Source organism: Heloderma suspectum, chromosome 4, assembly GCF_057233095.1.
Source record: "Heloderma suspectum isolate Gila_16-S chromosome 4, 16-S_ref, whole genome shotgun sequence".
NCBI lineage: Eukaryota > Metazoa > Chordata > Lepidosauria > Squamata > Helodermatidae > Heloderma > Heloderma suspectum.
The window spans coordinates 54,420,521-54,439,846 of NC_139461.1; the positions used below are offsets into that span (position 1 = coordinate 54,420,521).

Below are 19,326 nucleotides of genomic sequence, written 5' to 3' on the forward strand. Positions count from 1 at the left end.
CAGCCCTGACCCCTTGCAGCTGGTGCAGAGAGAACCGTGCTAGCTGTCTCTCCAAGACTGGAAAGTCAGCCTCAGAGAGGGAGGAAAGGGGGCATTCTGGTGGGTGGTGAAGACAGGAGGCTGGAGATGCCAGGATATTATTTATCCTGAGCTTGCTCCAGCCTTCTCCCACCCCTGAAGCATCCTTGCTGGATGGGCTGAAAAGATCGGAGGTCAGGGGGGCAAAGATCACCTCCGCTGCTCCTCCTACCCTGCCAGCTTCTGAGTAGCAATGGCACAGACCATAGGATTGTGCTCTTAGAAGGTTATTATGTGCTGGAGTGATGGACAGGGGAAGAGCAGTTCTCAGCTCCAGTAGGATAGTGTCCCATTACATATGCCCTCAGCCACTAGTGGCTAAGCGAACCTCCACACCCATCTTTCTTTCTTTCTTTCTTTCTTTCTTTCTTTTTCTTTCTCTCTCTCTCTCTCTCTCTCTCCCCCCCCCCCCTTGTTGCAGAGTGAGTTCTCACATATTGACACAGGATACATCATTCCTACATGCCCTTTTACAAGTATAATGAACCTACTCAAAGGCGTATGTAATAAATTTAAATCCAACAAGAATCAAATACAAACAGAAATAAAAGATGAGCAAAAGAGCATAAAAGGCCAATGGTAAATAAGACATCACACTCAAATTATGACCATTTGAGCTATGGTAGAACTGAAGCTATGATATTGCTGTTCAAATGTGGCCAAGTACGGAGCATATTGGACAGTAGAGATGCTGGAGAAATCCACCATGGACTCAAATGAGGTTGGATTCCTGATAATCCAGCCTATGGAGTCTGCAGTGGACCAGGTCTCCCTGCTGGCACATCCTCCAGATTCGGGCGGGGGGGGGAGTTCTCTTTAAACAGGACAAGATACACCTATTGCAGCCACAATTCGTGTGTCTTGGGCAAATTACAGCTGTAATTAGCATATTTTATGGCACGTGTAGCTGTAAAGTGCTTCGTAAAATTGCATTATACGTAAATTGCGGCCTGGACCATATGGTGCGAGGTTCGTACATCCCTAGTGGCAAGCAAGGGCCGAAATATATTTGCCATCCCCCTTGACACTCTCATTCATTACTGAAAATGACAAAGACCAATAGTCTACCCTAGACCAAGGCATTCCCCACAAACAGTCTAGGCCCCATCAGTGAAGCAGAAAAAACAGTCAGAAACCTTCTTTACCTCACTTTATTTTGTTCCTGATCTCTGGTACCTTTTCCCATACTTTGGATATCTACCTCTGGGCTTACGTCTGCTCACTGTTGAGACAGAAGTGATCTAAGCCCTTGTCTCTTATTGCTCCTCAAGTCCAAAGTAAGATGTAGAAAATGCATTTCTGGAGAATGCAAAAAGCTGGACCTTACTTTTTGTTCCATCTTTGTGAAGAAAACATTTCTTTGATCTCTCGTTCCTAGGAAGGATGTTTTTTTCCTTCTCTCTGAATAATGTATCCATTGCTGGTGAGTGAGAATCTTCCAGACTCAGTACTTGCATAGTCACTGGCAAATCATACTGCTTCGTAAACCTTCCTTCAGTCTTTTGACACCCTAACAATGGCTACAATAAACTATGCATCAAGTTTATTGTAGACCAGCTCTCCCTGCTGGCACACCCTCTGGATTCTGTGGGGGATACACCTATTGCAGCCACAATTTGTGTGTCTTGGGCAAATTACGGCTGTAATTAGCATATTTTATGGCATGTGTAGCTGTAAAGTGCTTCATAAAATTGCATTATACGTAAATCACAGCACATACTCATAGTACTGGCAGACGTATTGACCATCGGGCCTAACTTGAGCACATAGTGGCTTCATTTGATCAAGGTCAGGAGTGCATGGCACACTAGCAGACTTATGATCTGATCGGAAGTATGGGGACACACCTAATGTGTGAACCAGCAATTCCACCTGTTCACTCAACTGTCATAATTTGCACAATCATGGTGGATTTTTTTTAAGCCATTGCTGCAATCATTCCAAGTGCAGCACGTTTGTGGGAGTAATGGTTCATAAAATCAGCTCCCCTGTTTGATCCCCACTGGAAGGAGTCCCATGTGCTTCCTGAACAATTGTGTGGGGACCACTGACTGTCTAGAGCTTAAGACAGAGAACCCCTCTCTTACTTTGGTACTAGATGGAGTCTAATGGCCACTTGGCAACGTCATGTGTCAGGCAAGTCTCCTTGGAACTTGCTGCACGGCTGCTCCTTCCCCCTGAACCATGTTGCTACTTGCTACACATGATGAAGCTATTTCTCTTTCTATGCATGGATGGCCTTTTCCAATTAGAATCATTTGCCTTAATTTTCTTATGGATTGGGCTGTTTAAAAATCATACTGACACACTACAGAGTGGAAATACTCTGTAGCCTGGTACAATTAAAGTCTTACATGAAATAATACCACCAAGGTCTGCAAATACCTTTCTCCTGATAGAAAATGGCTGTATTAGAGAAGCAATTTAAAATGGAACCAGCTATCTTGTTCTCCCCCGCCCCTCCTCTTCCTCCTCCTCCTCTTCCTCCTCCTTCATAAAAAGTGCACTACTCTGGTTTATAGAACACTTCAAACCAGGAATAAAATGGAAATGAATTAAAATGTATATATCATCTGCGGTACTTTCCATCTTGTGAGAATTTTTCGGGTAGCCAACTGTTTTGAAATAAAATTCCTTGCAGTTGCTATAGTGATGATAATAAAGTTCCTGCCTCAATTTGTGTGATAGAGGTTCCTAGCAGAACAGTTGAAAAGGTAAGCTAATCTAAATGAAGGCACTGTTAGTTCTCAAAGCTAGCCTTCTTGAATTTAGTTCACAATTACAGGACTCCTCCATTGTTCTCAATTGTATTATATGCACATTATCATAATCTTCTTCAAAGTGTCAGTAACAAATTACATAGCAGGAGCAGCACCATTCTCTTTACAGATTGATGCCAGTGGACAAAGGTTATGGACATTTGTAGCAATAATCAGTGCCTAAATTAAAGACATTTCCCTATTAGCTTTTAGTTGTTGTTTCATTATAAATCTTTATTTTTCTAACAATGCAACAATGGGTGTTATTTTGCTTCTGCGCTACATCATGATCCGCTCTCATTTTATCTCTGCACTGATGCAAACGAAATAGCTTAAAAGCAGACAGTTACCTGTCAAAATGGATGACTCATCAAAGCAATGTCAAAGATAAAACAGCATTGCCTCAGATATACATTCTCTTACAGCAATAAATTTTGCAAAATAACATAATTTACTTTTAGACGCTAAAGTCGCTTCCCTAATAGCTGCTCTAGAAGAAATATATGCAAAACACCTGACAGAGCCAGAATGTCATTAAATACTATTTCAGATAAATAAAATACAACAGAAATAATAAGTCTGCCACAAAGAGATAAACCCAATAATCATGAAAACAAGTATGCTTTGTGATGTGAATCTGGGGGGGCGGGGGAGCCCTGAACTTAGCAACTGGGGAATAATTAAGAGCTAAGCAGTTTTCCTTGTTCCATTCTTTTCTTCCAAAAGTTTGTTCGGTGCTGCGTACTGCTCCTCCTTAATTCCTGTTTTAACTAGGAAAATGTCTAAAATTCCGGGATTGGATCATATACAGTTTTCCACAGCTTTCATTAATTTGCATCTCTCCCCCCTCTAAATTACCAGTGAACATTTGTACATTGAAAAAAAATCCACCAAACACACACAGTCCTGATATAATCATACATGTGTCAAACATATTTACACACACACACACACACACAATACATACATACACTCACATCAAAATTACTTTTTTGCAATGCTTTTTCAATGCATGCATGCACATTGGTAATGCAGAGGAGAGAAAAGACAGAACTGAACTGAATGAACAGAAGGTTATGACAAACAGCACATGCACAGCATTGTATACAAAATTCTCATTTTTCTGTTAAATACAACAACCCCAAACAAAAAGAAGTCTCCTGATGCATCAGTTCAGTTCCACTTTGAAAACAAGACCAGATAATTCAAAATTCCAAAATGTTAACTTCGAAAGCATCTAACGCAACTACATACGTCTCAGTGAGTGCCTAGTATGTGGCTAACTTGCCATGCATAGCTGCCATTTTAAAAACCACACACACTATGCTCTTACAGCTCACTGGCATGGCTCCCACTCATCAACATGCTTTTATTTGTAAAAAAAAATGTTAGTAAAGGATAATTAAAAATTAAAGTTCAATGACAGTTCATGTTTGATCCATAAGGGCACAAAAATCATGTTCAGAATATGTCACATAACAGGAAAGATCAAACAAATTAATGGAAGTTTCTGCCAGAGTTAATGGCCGTAATGCCAGTAAGCTTTTCATTAATATCTTTCAGGATATTTTTTTAAAAAAGCTCCTTTGTAGCTGCACTCATTAGGACTTAGTGTTCTGCTAACCAGGCAACCACCCCCAACCCCCAAAACCAGTTGTTTTGATTTTACCACAGTGTGGATAACTCTCTCCTGCAATCTTAGTAACAGCATATGTTCTTTGGTCAAATGTGTGAAGCCTTAATCTGACCAATGACATTCAGGTCATGAGTACACATATGGTATGCCATACTGGCTCAATTAACCATCCATCAATTTAATTGCATAATACATCAGTCCTTGTATTCCTTTACTATTTACAGCAGCAAGATACAGCCTGAAAATACATAAAGAACAAAAACATTGTTCTGATGTTTGTTTACGTGAGATGGGCTATTAAAGAGAAACAATAATATAATTTATAACACTTTTTCCTCCTTTTTTACTTTCAGCAAATATGTTTGACAGCTAAACTGATCAGGGACCGCTGGTTTTATAAATTATACTTATAATAAGCAAGCGTAGGTGGAAAGCAGGCTTACAAGAAAATTACAGTGCTTCAACTGATTCTAATCACATTAATGTAGGGATAAGGGGAAAAGAAGGTGTATTATTTAAACATTATGTAAATTCAAAAGAAAGTTAACATGCTGCAAAGTTATAAGTAGTGACACTGTGAGATTGGTAACTTGACTTTATGCAATCACTCCAGACATCAAATCATTCTGAATGATACTTGACAAAAATACCAACATAGTGACATGTCTCTAGGAAAAAACCCCACTCTGTATCTCAAAGCTGTCCCATGCACAATTTGCATGTGCCTAAGTCCAGTTGAACTGAATAACATTCAACTGTAGCTGTGTGCCAGATTTCAGACTATCAGTTTAACCCAGAGATCCGTGCATGCAGATTGATCTTTTACACATGTGAGGATCCCCATTCATATCAGTGGAGGGAGCAGGCAAAAGAAAGCTCTCTCTTCTTTGAAATGTATTGTGGAACTGTTATGGTTTGTGGAGCACTTTGGAATATCCATGCCTGAAGGAGATAGCTGGAACAGGGGAGAGAGAGAGAGAGAGAGAATCCATACCAATAATAAGTCAAATGTAAGTAAAACCTTCAAAACGTCAATAATTAAGGCGGCAATGCTCCACCCACTTTCCTGGGAGTAAGCCTCATCAAACTCTGTAGAACTTACTTCTGAGTAGTTGTGTATTGGACTGAGCTATTACAGTTTCTGGCTTTGGACTCAAGCCAAAGTTTGTTTGCATTATTGCAATTTTAAAGTCCACATTAATATATGACCAAAAATAAAGTTCAGGTTATCAACAATATTTGAAGATCTTACACACTTCATGTTTTTGTTTTTGTTTTTTCCGTATAAAACTGTTTGTAACCCTTCCAACCAAGGCCTTCATTTGACAATTCTCTGGGTATAACAACCGGTGCACAAAATCACAAACTGTCAGCCACAGGCCATAACATTATTGCAAGATTCTTTCTCTTACATGAACCAGCTCCATACAGCTGGTATCATTCCCTTTCTGCTGTTCCTCTGGGGGTAAAAATCATTCTGGTGTGATTTGTCTTTACTGACCTGCGGTTGTTGCCTAGAATCAGATCTTCCCTTCATTTTTTTTTCATGGAAGAACACCCAGTGCTGGATATTTTCCTCCTTAGCATTGCTTATTCATCCAGAACATACCAGAGAGCTGTCTTTTCCTACAAAGTAACAGTATCCCAACAGGGAAGGGGAGCTTATTTAGCCAGTGAAAACCCTAAAATAATATAATCATTTCTTTTCTCTGTTATAAAATATTGGCACTGTTAAGGCATTTAATAATATCATGCGGACTGTTTCCTCTAACAAAACAAAATGTTACCTAATCTAGTTTCAAAGCAACAAAAATAAAAAATGTGTCGGCCATGGCATTGTTAGATCTCACAAGAAAAATAATGGCATATTGACGAAGGTCAAACACATGCTAGAATAAAGGAGCATTGAGAAGGGGCGAGGTGTCACAGTGTGTCAGCATCAACCTAATGAGTTCAAAAGTGAACATAACATATAATTCTTGTATGTTCAGAGTTGTATTTATTAGGCTTCTATGTAGTTACTCCTGATTCTTTTAAAGATATAGGATAACCACCACAAAGTAAGCTGAACTGAGAGGATCTACCAAAAGGACATGTAACTGACATTTAATAATTGAGGGGAGAGACCCTGAGATCACTTGTAAATATAGAAAGGTGGTTGGCATGAAATGGAGTTAAAGGCGACAAGTAGCTGAACCCTACAGCTTAATTTGTAGAAACACAGCAAAAAATAGACAATTCTAGTGGCATCAGCAACCATATAAGCAAAGGCCGAAACACAGAAACTGAAAAGTTGACAAGTTGTTTTGCTCAATATCAGTAGTAAAGAGTATGGCAAGTGATTAATGGGCAACTAATGAAAGATAAGATTATTTGGAAGGTAAGATGAGCAAAAATGGAAGAGGTTACTGCACTCAGCAATTTGTACAAACATTAACATAGGTTTGTGAGGCAAGTATTCCATATGGAAGCCTGATTTGCATGGTTTTTTCCTCTTCAAAAATCTGAAAGGGGGGGGGGAGATCATGCAAATTAAGCTTACATACACAAGGGCCTCTATGTGGAACATTTGCCCCACAAGCCACATCATGTGTATGGTGGAACTGAGGTGCGGGTGCATGCTCCCTAGCCACGCAAAAAGAGGCATAGTCCTTTAGCCTGGCAAACGTGAACTAGGCCAGTGTCTAATGTCTCTGTGTAATGTCAGAGGATTGTCACATCTTACTAGTGAAAGATGTATGCCTCCACAGCTGGTGGATCCACTTCTGTAAACTGTCTCCATGCACAGAACTTGCATTACATGTAGTAGATATGAACACTGCATACCAGGTAACTGTGTAAGAATCAGATGTGAAAGAGGTCCAGGTAGTAAGGCAGAAACTGAAAATCAGCTGGCCATGACAATATCTGTCCCAAATATTTTCAATTGCTGCTCCATCTGCTGTCAGGAAGGTGTTTCAATAGATCTAGAAGAAAGACAACATGTTTGATGAGTTGTAGAACTTTATGTTATTGGGTAGTATATACATATTAAGTAAACAAATAAATACATAAATCATAATGCTGCTATGTGAAGAAAGCTGAGTCACAAATTTAGCCAGTAATATGACTAACATATATCCCATAGGCTTCAAATGGGTCCGCTCTAGGTATGGCTAAGCCTGGATCCCACCCACAGAGTAGAACAACTTAGCTTTGACTAGAGCAGCAACATTTCATATTTAGAATAGTTGAGTGGATTTGAGTGCAGCAATGATCTCCACACACTGACTTTACCTTGTTGTGTAAACTTGTCCCTTCTTTGTAGTGACAATGTTGCTTAGAGACACCCCATAGTCTGTTCCTTAGGGCAAAACTGATGCTTGTTGGATCTGGTACACTTGGAAGACCCACTCCACAGAACCTGCTTTAAGTAACTACATTGGTGGCTGCCATCACCAATGCAGATAAAAATATTCCTCCTCCTCCCCTCCTCCCACTCCCAAATGGGAATTTTGGTTTCCCTTCCTTTTCCTGAGAAGTAGAAGTTTGTGCACTGAGGAGTCATTGAGAATCACAATTGTCCTTATGAGGCACAAATATATGAGTTTTCACATTTTCTCAGTGCAGCGCTAACTTGGTAAACACATAAGTGAATATGGCTAGCATGTATCAAGGAAGAGTATGAGTGGGTGAATGTACTGAACAACTTTAGAGGGGGTAGGTTTTATCTGCTTTTTTGATGTTGTTGTCCCACCTAGAGGTGAAGGCATCCAGTCACATATCCTCTCTCCCTTCAGCATAATTATAGCAGCATAGTGTAAGGGGCGGGTGTTTCAGGGAGCCACTGTAATGCGGTGGGTAAAGTGTTGGACAAGGATTGGGAACATGCCACTTGAAATCTCTGGTATGACCAAAATTCAAATCCCTGTTCAGCTATGGAGCTCACTGGGTGGCCTTGGGCTGGTCGCTATTTCCCAGCCTAGTCGAACCTACCCTACAGGGTTGTTGTGAGGTTAAAATGAGGGGAAAGGTCCTGCCTTGCGGTCCTTGGAAGGAAGGTGGAATATGAATGAATAAATGAATGAATGGCTATTCTCTCCCTTTCTTCCCTGTTTGTCTAGGTAGACTGTTGGCTATTTCGCTCCTTTGGTAATATTGATGGAGTGGAGAGTACAGTGGAATTAGAAAAGGTTGATTTTTTTTCCCTAAAAGAGCAGCTAGGAGAGGAGAGAGAAGACCACAGAGCACAGGAAATTTGCTACCCTATAAACTATAAAGTACTTAGTTTGTTCCATACTGCCTAAAAGCACATAGACTGACAGGCTCTGTGTGTATACAGAATTCACACATATGCACAGGCTCAGTAGAAAAACAATCTCGCATCCTGCATTTTACAAGATTCCACATTGCAAGGAGAGAGCTTACACACAAACAGCTTGTATTCACTTAGGCTCTGAGGATATCAACACATTTTACTTCCTGACTTACTTATGTAATATACTGGTCCTCAGTCTAACAAGGATCTGCAGAGCGGTTTACAGAAAGAAATTAGAATCCCTAACACCAAAAACCAGTAACACCATGATGTTATTGCATTAAGGGGTTCTATACAGTTAAAGGGGCAGCATGGCCTTGCCGCTGGTTTCCCCCCTGCCAAGTTGTGCAGCTTCTTTGCCTTGACCCCCAACATATTCCATGGATGTCTGCAGAGAAAGCCTATGAGCACTGACCATAGGTTTTCATGACAGCTGGAACCCTGCACAATCAGGGTTCACATTCCATGGAAGCCTATGTGTAGAGTTTTACGCACAGAGGCCTTTTCCCTCTGCACACTCAATACATGGTTGTTGGGGAATGGTACAGTGAGGAAGACACATGACCATAAATCTGGGTATGTATCCTGACTTTTCCTTTCTACATGTGGAACCCCTTTATGCAATTAACATGTGAAGGTGGTTTAGAAAACAATGACCACACCATTTAGCAACTCAGCAGAGAAAAATGCCAATGTAAGGTACACAGAAAACTAAAAGGCCTGGGAAAATGAGAAGGTCCTCATCAGTGTCAAAAAGATATCAAGTGCGTCTTACCGAAGAAAGAAGCTGAGAGTCTTGAAAAAAGGCCATATCCCACTGGCCACCTTAAAAAAGGCCATATCCCACTGGCCACCTGCCTCAACTCCATTGGCAGTGGGACCCAGACAAGGGCTTCCAAGGCAGACCTTAATATATGGGCAAGCTCCCATGTGGAAGATTGTGGTCTTTAAGGTACAGTTGTCCCAAGAGCTTTAAGGCTTCAAAGGTTTAAAAGAGTACTTTGATTTGTGCTCAGAAATGGACCAGGAGTCCACACGTCTGGTCCCACTCAGTCACCTTGCTGCTGTGTTTCAAATCAGTTGCAGTACCCAAGCAGCTTTCAGTACATACATGATATTTTGCACTAATCCAAACATTATGTTGCCAAAGCATGGATAACACATGGGGGACAGGGCCTGCTGCCAAAACCATGATCGCCCTCCACACATTGTGCCTGTAGGATTTCATTTCAGAAGGTTGGACAAGGGCTTTTCAAACCTAGCATCAGCATGTGGAACCTCTGGGCAAGTGCTGGGGTTTCAGCCCCCCCTACCTCCCCCAGCTGAGCCTACCGAGGTGCTGATGCCTGCCTTGTCCCCTGCCCCCAGAAGCTCAGAGCTGCCATTTTAAATTTCCCACAATGCTGCGGAACATGCTACAGCATGGACATTTGAGGAAATTTACAATCCAGCACTCATCACAGTGCTGCTGCTGGTTGCCACTACTGGGACCCACTGACCTTGGAGGGAGTCCTCCAGAGGGCATTTTAGCAAAGGCAACCTCAAACCTGAAGCTGGCACCCTGGGGCTTTTGTTTTCTGTACTTCATATAACAGCCAGTCCCTCCATTATGCCAAGTTGGACAGAATTCAACCTGACCTGAGAAAGAAAGAATGGTGGATCAAGGTAGCTAAAGCACTGTGAAAGCAAAGTTGGTGGGGATTTCAAATGAGGGGACAGCTCTGCACACATATCCCCTTGTGCACATGGATCTGCTGCTCAGTTGAAGAGTAATGGAGAACCAGGATGGAGTGGTCTAGCACTGAGGAGACCTGGGTTCTAGTCCCTACTCGGCTGTCAAATAGGGAGAAATCCACAACAGATTCAAATCAGATTAGATTTCTGTGAGTCCAACCTGTGGATTCTTCAGTGGCTTTTCCTGAGTAGTGTGAATCCACAGACTGTTTTTGTTTTTTGTTTTACTGTGTGTGTGTGTGTGTGTGCACACTTGCAAACCAATAAAATTTTCGTACAAAAAATCAGATTCCATCAATGAGCGGGTAATGGAATGAAAGATACCTGACAATCTGTGACACACAGGCATGTTATATTCAAAATCTGTACACCCCTACCATGAAGCTCACTGGGTAACTTTGGGCCAGTCACTGACTTTCAGGCTAGTCTACCTCATAGTGTTGTTCATTGTGAAGATGAAATGGAGAGGAGGAGGATCACGTAAACCACTTTGGGCTCCTTGGAGGAAAATGTGAATATACTACGGTTGGCGGAGAATTTCTCCCCGAAACTTCGGGGGGCCGAGCGCCAATGTGTTCGGCCCCCCGAACAAGTTTCGGGGAGAAATTCTCCGCACCCCCCCGCCCCCCGCACCCCCCCCGGGACGGGACTTACCTTTGCCGAATGTCCCTCCCGGCGGCGGGTCCGGCCGGCGGTTCGTCTGGTCTTCGTCAGGGGCGGGGGCGGCAGCCGATCTTTCGACAGGCTGCCGCCGCCGCCATTCCAATAAAAGAAAAAAAAAACGCCCCCGTGATAGGCTACGTGACGATTTACGTAGCCTATCACAGCTGACTTTGCAGATCTAGCCGTGATAGGCTACGTTAATCGTCACGTAGCCTATTACGGGGGCGTTTTTTTTTTAACTTTTTAGTTCGCGGCCGGGCGAGGCGAGGCGCCTCCTCCCCGGTCTGAATTTCGGCCGGGCGAGGCGGGAAGCCTCCCCCCCGGCCTGAATTTCGGCCGGGCGAGGCGGGAAGCCTCCCCCCCTGGCCTGAACTTTGTGGGGGGAGCAGCGAAGTGCCTCCCCCCCACTGCGAACAAGCTTCGAGGACAAGTAAGGGACTTTCGTACACCCCTAGAATATACATGAATAAATAAACCCTCCAAAGCCCTGTTTTGAATTGATATGCCAGGGAAGTTCACAGAATCTTTCTTTACACTGTACTTTTTTGGATTCGGTTTTTGTTTTTCTTTACTTTGAATAGTTTTGGCTATGTTGATTTTAATAAGTAGAAAACATATTAATGAATGAAAAAAGTTTGAGTTGGATAAAACTAATCCACTGGTGATGAGGTTGAGAAATACTGAAAAGCCACCAGGAAATGTTGGCAAAATTTGTTAATTTTCATCTTCTCAAGACAGTTGTGCTTTCCATGAAAGAATCCTACAAAACTGGCTTCGTATCTTTATATCTCTCACCATATGTGTACACTCAGTGTCTGCTGTCACCCTTCTATGATTATGCAGCTTAGGGACGCTTATTTGAGACAGACATCAATCTGACATGTTACACACATTCAAGCTTGGGACCAAAAAGATACGGCACATTTATTTATCTGCCTCACTATACTTGAAAAGATATGAAACTATGCTTAGGCTGGTTTAGCAGGACAAAAAATGCTGATAGTCTGTGATAATGGTAAATAATCATAATCAGAAAGCCACCTCATTATGACTGGTTGACTGTTTGATATGAATTTGACCCACGGCAAAGCCTAGGGCTTTGTTTATTTAAAAGGGCAGAGAACTAGACAATCATCTGTACTGTACATTTATATTTTTAGAAGTGTTTATAGATTTACTCTACATGAAGGACAGAAAGAGAAAGGAGAGAGAATACCAAGCCCACTACAAATTTTAAATCTTATATTTTGTCTCACTTTTTACGAGACATAATGAGGCTTTCTGAAAGGTTATGGGCATGCTAATAGCCTTTGTATTATGCCAATTTATTATAATCTCACACTTCAGAAAGTCAGATAGATGTAGCCCTCACATCTTTGGCTCTTTTTGATTTCCCCATGACAGGTTATCAGCTATTATCTGTTATTTTTTTAATTGCAAGGCCTGATGAGTTTAAGTCAACATATTTCCTTATTGCTCCTTCTGCTTGTCAGCTGTAGCTGAATTGATAAAATGCAAATGAACAAATCATTAACGAGTACTGGTTATGAATCTCTCAGGCAGTTCAGGACCCTATCAAATCCTGCACCTATTACTTTGTGTGATTGATGTACTATTGTAAGTGATTGTTCCTGATCTTATTAAATCTTATTGATTTCCCCCCCTGTTTCTATTTTATGCAGGGCCAGGCCTGGACTATTATGAATGTTGCTGAACACTGTTAATCAAGCTTACACAGCTATTTTGATGGCAAACAATTAGAACTCCGCAGCAATACCTTGCAATTAGCTTCAGGGATCTGGACCTCAGCACCATAGTAATGAAAGAGGCCTTCTCCTTCAAGCAAGATAATGAGATTTATAATTATGACCCCAAATAACCTCTAAGAAATAACCAATCTGGAAACTCAGATGTGTTTATCAATAATTTGTGCCCTTCTAAATAAAAATAAATTTAATGTTGGCCTGGCACTATTAACATTTCCCCCCCCCGTGAAAGAATGCAAAAATAAAAATCAGGAACAAGGATTTCAATATTTTATGATGGCTACTATTTATTATTTATCTAGTGTAAACAGTATTTCCACAAATTGCTCATTTATACAATGTGGTTTATTTGATACTGTTGAGGTTTTTTTTTAACAAACAGAAGTGCTTGCAAGGTAGCTGGAAACTGTGACTCACTGATATGCATTTATGTTCATACACAACAATATAGTGCTACATCATATAGAGAATACACTGTAACCATTTCCACAAGCCCTACACACTTATTCTCCACTCACGCAATTATCACTGCATGAGGAGAAGAGTAGGGTCATGCTTGCTGGTCCTGCCCCCTTCACCACACCTCGATTGCCACGTGCCACCCTGCTGCCCTCCACACATTGGCACACTTTCGCTGGAGGAGGATCTGAAGTTGGGAGCATCCTTCATCATTCACAGCTAACCAGGTTCTTCCTGGAATGCCACAGCACGCTGAAGAATAAAAGAGAACACCCCTCCCCTTTCATTGCACACTCTTGGCTGATGGCATGCTCTTGGAGTTGGATCCAAATTAATGCAGCATCAACTGCACTGGTGGAAGTGGCCCCGTCCTGCTCCCTCCTTTCCATCAGAGCCCCTCCGGAGCCCTGAAAATCCTACACAGAGAGGCAGAAGATCTTGTTGTATGGGGTAAGTTGTGGTGTGTGTGTGTAGGAGGGGGAATCTGCAAAAATTCAGAGGATGAGCTTTCCACAAATGGAGCCCTTCCTTTTGCCGAAGGCAGATCCTGATTCTAATGCCTGGATGGTTAGTTAAGTGTTAAGGGTTTTTATCTTGTGCTGTCATTTTATTAGTTCGTAATATTTGTAGATTTGATTTACATGAAAGCTGCTCTGGGTTGTCACTGAAGGGTGCCATTTATCATTGAAGGGTGCTCCCACCCCAGCTAGGAGTGACCTCACCCCAGCTCTCACCACACTTCTGTTTGCGTGGAGGGAGCATCATGGCAGCATCACCTCCCCCAGAGTGTCAAAGCTATCAGTGTGTGGTGCCAGCAAACCACAGAGGAGTGTGACTCCCCATTCCCCATGTCCTAGTGTCCTGGGTCACATGTCTATGGACATGCCTTTAACCTTCTTGGTGCTTCCAGCCATTAATTTCTTTCTCACCATTAATTTCTTTCTCAAATTAATTTCCTGTTCTGTCCTGCCGTCTGGGACCAGGTACTCCGCACCTAGTATCCAGGGAAAAGAATGAAGGAAACCTCCAGGTGCACAAGAAACATATTTTTCTTAAGCCCAAACAAGTTGCGATTTGATACCATGTTGACAATTGTGTTTAAGAATGCCATGGACGAAGAACTGTTCTCCCCCTCCCCATACACCTGGAGGTCTTCTCCCTTCCTTCCCCCACAAAATTGATGAAAATGTCAATTAGTCCTTTCCCTGCAAAATTCATGAATCTCTCAATCTTGGTTTCTCTCAGTTTCTCACTTTTCCAGTCTTAAGTTCAGTTTATATGGTTTATCCTTTGAGAATTTTCTTTTTAAAAAGTTCACATGAAAATTCGTATGCAATTTTGAGCACATTTCTGCTAATAACATGCAATTTTGTACACAATTTTTTTCCAATATACATATTTTTGCAAGCAATTTTACTAATACAATGTACTTTTGAATGTTATTTTCCCTGATATACAGATTTGTGTATGCACTTTCCCTGTATGTATGCATGTATGTATGTATTTTTATTGGAGTACTCCAGTGCTGAATTTGGAGAAGTACAAATTTCGAAGGAAACCTGAATTTGTGTATTGGTTCAAAAGGGCAAAATTAGGTAAGTTTGCATGAATATGCAAACTGAACAAATTTCTCCCCCATTTCTTATTGGTGTCTTCCCATTTATCTTTCCTCCTTATTAGCATTCATACACCACCACTAATGTCAACAACCAAAATGATATATGGGCTGGGTGGGGGGTGGAATTCCTGCCAGTCCCATATGTGACCAGCTAATCTTGTACAGAACAGAATACGAAGTCACTGGCTGGGTGTCTGCTGAGACTGATGGCAGGGAAGGGGTGGATGCAAGCTTATATAGCTTCTGCTCACCTCCTTTTCCTGATTGGCTGGGTGCCGCAACAAGCACCCATGTCCAGCCCCCATTTGCGTAAGACATCTTTCATGGAAAACAATGAATCACAATTCTACACAAAATGGCGGCTCGCTGAGGAGTTGGGCACCCATGGACCACCTAGTAGCTCGACCAGGGAACTTAACAGCGGCAGGTAAGTGGTGGCAGTTTGGTGAGCTGTGCACAGGGTGGGCACAGGGTGATTCATCCATCCCTAGTTGTGATACAGACACTAAACTGCCTGTTCTGAGGCAGTTGCTTCCATATGAAAACATTCAGCTGAAATGAACATCAGTGCACACAGAAAACAACACATGCACACCAGGAAATATTGTAAGTTTGTACGAGGTATACATATACATATATATATATATATATATACATACATACATACATACATATACATATACATACACACACACACACACACACACACACACACTACAGCTTGAATTCAGAGGACTGGTAAAGATGGAATTCTATATTCCAAAAGCTGGGCAAAGATGACAACAGTGTAAGATCACTTTTTAAAAAACAAATATGTTAATCCAGATCTAGGATAGGATTCTAAGGACAAGTAGAGGAATGGGAAGGGTAGAACAGTATTTTTTAGACACACCACTTTAAAATATGCCTACTTTGCTGTGCCAAACTGGGAGCAGGATTATATTTTAAAATGCAGGATTAAAAAGATAAACTCTACTTAACCCATTCCCTACTCCTTGTTCAAGAAAAGTTGACCCAGAAACTGCAGACTACATATTTCCTTAAGTAATGATAGAGACATGTCATATATCTTTTCCTTGCAGTAAAATGTTAAAATGGCCTGAAAAACAATCAACCTCCTTGATCAAATCAAGTAGTGATGAAGGAGTTAAATCTGAAAACCCAGAAAACCTGAAGATGATGATGATGATATACACACATACACATACAGTTTTCCTTATGTCCCCCTAGTTTAAAGACAACTGCTAAATCTGAATCATTTTAGTGCATGTTTTAATTTGTATCAAATAAATACATATTTTACTAGATACAACAGTTAATGAAATGCATATAAAATGTAAAAAAACCCTATTAAAATGCTGTAGTTATACATTTCTTTCTGACTGTCATACAACCTTTGCAAACAAAGTATAGTATATCAACTTTCTTGTGACAATAAGCAGACCTGTTATCTTGGGGACAGCTAAATGAATTATTTAATCAATACAACTACATCTCTGATGATAAGACAAGCTCAGACAAATTAAAATCTGAACCAGGTAAAGCATGTCAGGAACAAGATGCGTAGGTAGTGTAATACACATTTTAATATTAAAGCAGATTCTTTAAAAAACAGCAAAATAAACACCAGTCCTTTCAGTTTCCTGTTAGGATGATGTAAATTTGAAATTGGCTTGGGAAACCACGCCATGCTCGCTAATTTGTTACATGTTTACCGCATACAAACGTAATGCTATTTTAATTATTTAAGGGTTATGAAATCTAAAGACAATGTACAATACAAAGTTAGCAAGGTGATTTGGCAAGGGAAGATAAACCCTCATTTTTAAAAGCTGAATTATTTGTACAAAACTGACTCGGAAATGAAGAATTAAGGCAGCACTGTAGTTCAGTGGTAGAGGACATATTTGGCACACAAACGGTTCCAGATTCAATCCCTAACATCTCCAGAGAGGGCTGGAAAAGGATCCTGTCTGAAATCTTGAAGAGCCTCTGCTAGTCAGTGCAGGCAGCACTGCATGTATTAATATGTAAGGCAGCTTTCAATTCACCAGCAGTTTGAGAGGGATCCCAAACAAGGAAATTCTCCAAAATCCTTTTCAGAGGAATTTTAGCTCAGTTAATATTGAATGAAACTATATGGTTAGTTCATACTGATACAGGTGGACAAAGGAAACAATGGGGTAAGAGAGGAAGACTGGAAAGAGTAGGGGTTAAAACCATTGCTTCTTTCATCAGTATGAAGATAACATTAAACATTATTAACAGTGGAGCCACAGTTATGCCTAAAATTCTCCACTATATGAGGTTGGTGAAATTCGGGCCATCATTTGGGTGAATCCCCCAGGGCTGTGCAAAAATTCTACAATGGGCCAAAAAAGAAAATTCTCAGAAAATGTTTCATAATGAAAAATATTTTCTCAGATATGTTGGCCCAGCTCTAAAATGCAGTTGGTGATGTAAAACTGGTAAAGAACTTTAAATAGATGCTTCCTGTAGGCAATCTGAGCTGGAGAAAACATCAGAGATGGCAATAATGCAGGGGGAAAAATCTATATTTCTAATAGTGATGGATTATTTGCAAGTGGAAAAAACTAAAAGAAAATTGACTGTAGTTAATGTAGTAGTGCAGTTTAAGATAGGGGCTAAATAGCCCTACCACAACAAATCTATGTCTAAACACTCAGTAGTATTCATCTGAGAAATAGGGAGTCTAGATTGGTCAAATGGGAACACCCATCACACACACACACACACACACACACACACCATGCACCTGTATGTTGTGAATTCCAGTGTTCATGAGGGGAATAAATCCTACTTTTGGATGGTCAACTGAATACAGCCCTAGCTAAGTAAGAGCCCCACAAGTGGGTGGAATTAGGCTAAAACCCCAAAAGGGATGGGGAAGAGTTTTGAAGTGCTTCTTACTCTGCTGAAAGATCCTAGCAAATTTGTGTCGTGGCTGCTTGTTTCCTTCCTTTGCTTGTGCAAGGGGTAGATGCAGGGGGAGGGGGAGAGGGATGGATGAATCTGTCAGTTTCACTTTCTCCCAGATTAAATTCTTTTAAATCTCAAATTCTTCCTTTCCTGCATATGAAGAACTGTGTGAATTTTGGTAAATGCCTATTACAACAAAACTCAAAGGAAAGTCTCACCCAATCCGCACCAGCCAAAGTCAATAGGTACAGTGATTCCCAGTATGGAGAAAACCATGATGTGCTTGCCTGCCATACAGCAGCTAAAAAAAAATCAGGAGTCTGTCAGAAAAAAGAGGTGGCAACCTGAATTCAGCACCACAAATATGGTTTAATATGAAAGGATTCAAAACCAGACTTTTAAGAGCAAAACACTCAAAGCCCTGGGCCTAGATGAATGAATCAGTTTTTTTTAAGAGTCTCAAGTTCTTTTTGTCCTGAATATAGATAACTTTGTGAATTTTAGAGGTGTACAAAACTCCGCTTACCTGGCTCCGCCAGGTTCTGCAGGTGGGGGGAGGCAATCTGTTCCTCCCCCCGGAATCCTCAATGGGGGGGAGGCGTTCCGTTCCTCCCCCCTAGAATCCTGCCTGGCTGGCTCTGCTCCACAGCCAGGCCGCAGACCTGCCAGCCGGGCCAACCTGCAGCGGGGCCTCCAGCCGCTGCTGGGCTGGTGCAGACGCAAATGGCGTCCTGAGTAGGGGATGCCATTTGCGTCCCTATGGTAGCCCGTGATAGGCTACGTAAATATTTACGTAGCCTATCACGGATAAAACGGGAACACAAATGGCATCCCCTACGCCATTTACGTTCCCACTTTAGCCGTGATAGGCTACGTAAATATTTACATAGCCTATCACGGATAAAACAGGAATGCAAATGGCGTAGGGGACGCCATTTACTTCCCTGCATTAGCTGTGATAGGCTACACAAATATTTACATAGCCTATCATGGGCTACCATAGGGACGCAAATGGTGTCCCCTACTCAGGATGCCATTTGCATCCACACCAGCCTGGCTGCAGCCGGGGCTGCCGCCGCCGCCACCACCGGAGCTGAAGCCAGAGCCACAGCCAGGTAGGCTCCATTTCGTGGGGCTTTCGTGGGGTGGAGGGGTGGGGGGCTCCATTCCACCATGGATTCCGTGGGGCCGAATTCACTGGAATTCGCCCCCCCTGGGATCTGTGGTGGAATTCTCTAACATCCCTAGAATTCTTATCAAAACAAGACTGGAACAATATTCTCACTCATCCCTAGGGGGAAGTAATAGAGCTGTGTGCAAAAGGCCTCAAAATTCTCTATCCTTTGTTTGGGCAGAGAAAGGGGGGGGGAATTTCA

The 19,326-nt window shown here is 41.7% G+C and overlaps 1 long non-coding RNA gene across 1 annotated transcript in view; it reads right to left on the bottom strand.

The window, feature by feature from the left end:
• Positions 1–3,059: 3,059 nt before the first annotated feature.
• LOC146346846 (uncharacterized) overlaps positions 3,060–19,326 on the bottom strand; it is a 57,279-nt gene continuing 41,012 nt past the window's right edge. The window contains exons 2-4 of the long non-coding RNA XR_014789832.1: positions 7,300–7,439; positions 5,975–6,099; positions 3,060–5,428 (exon numbers count right to left, since the gene is read on the bottom strand). This is a non-coding gene — a long non-coding RNA (uncharacterized LOC146346846). The remainder of the gene's footprint in view (positions 5,429–5,974; positions 6,100–7,299; positions 7,440–19,326) is intronic.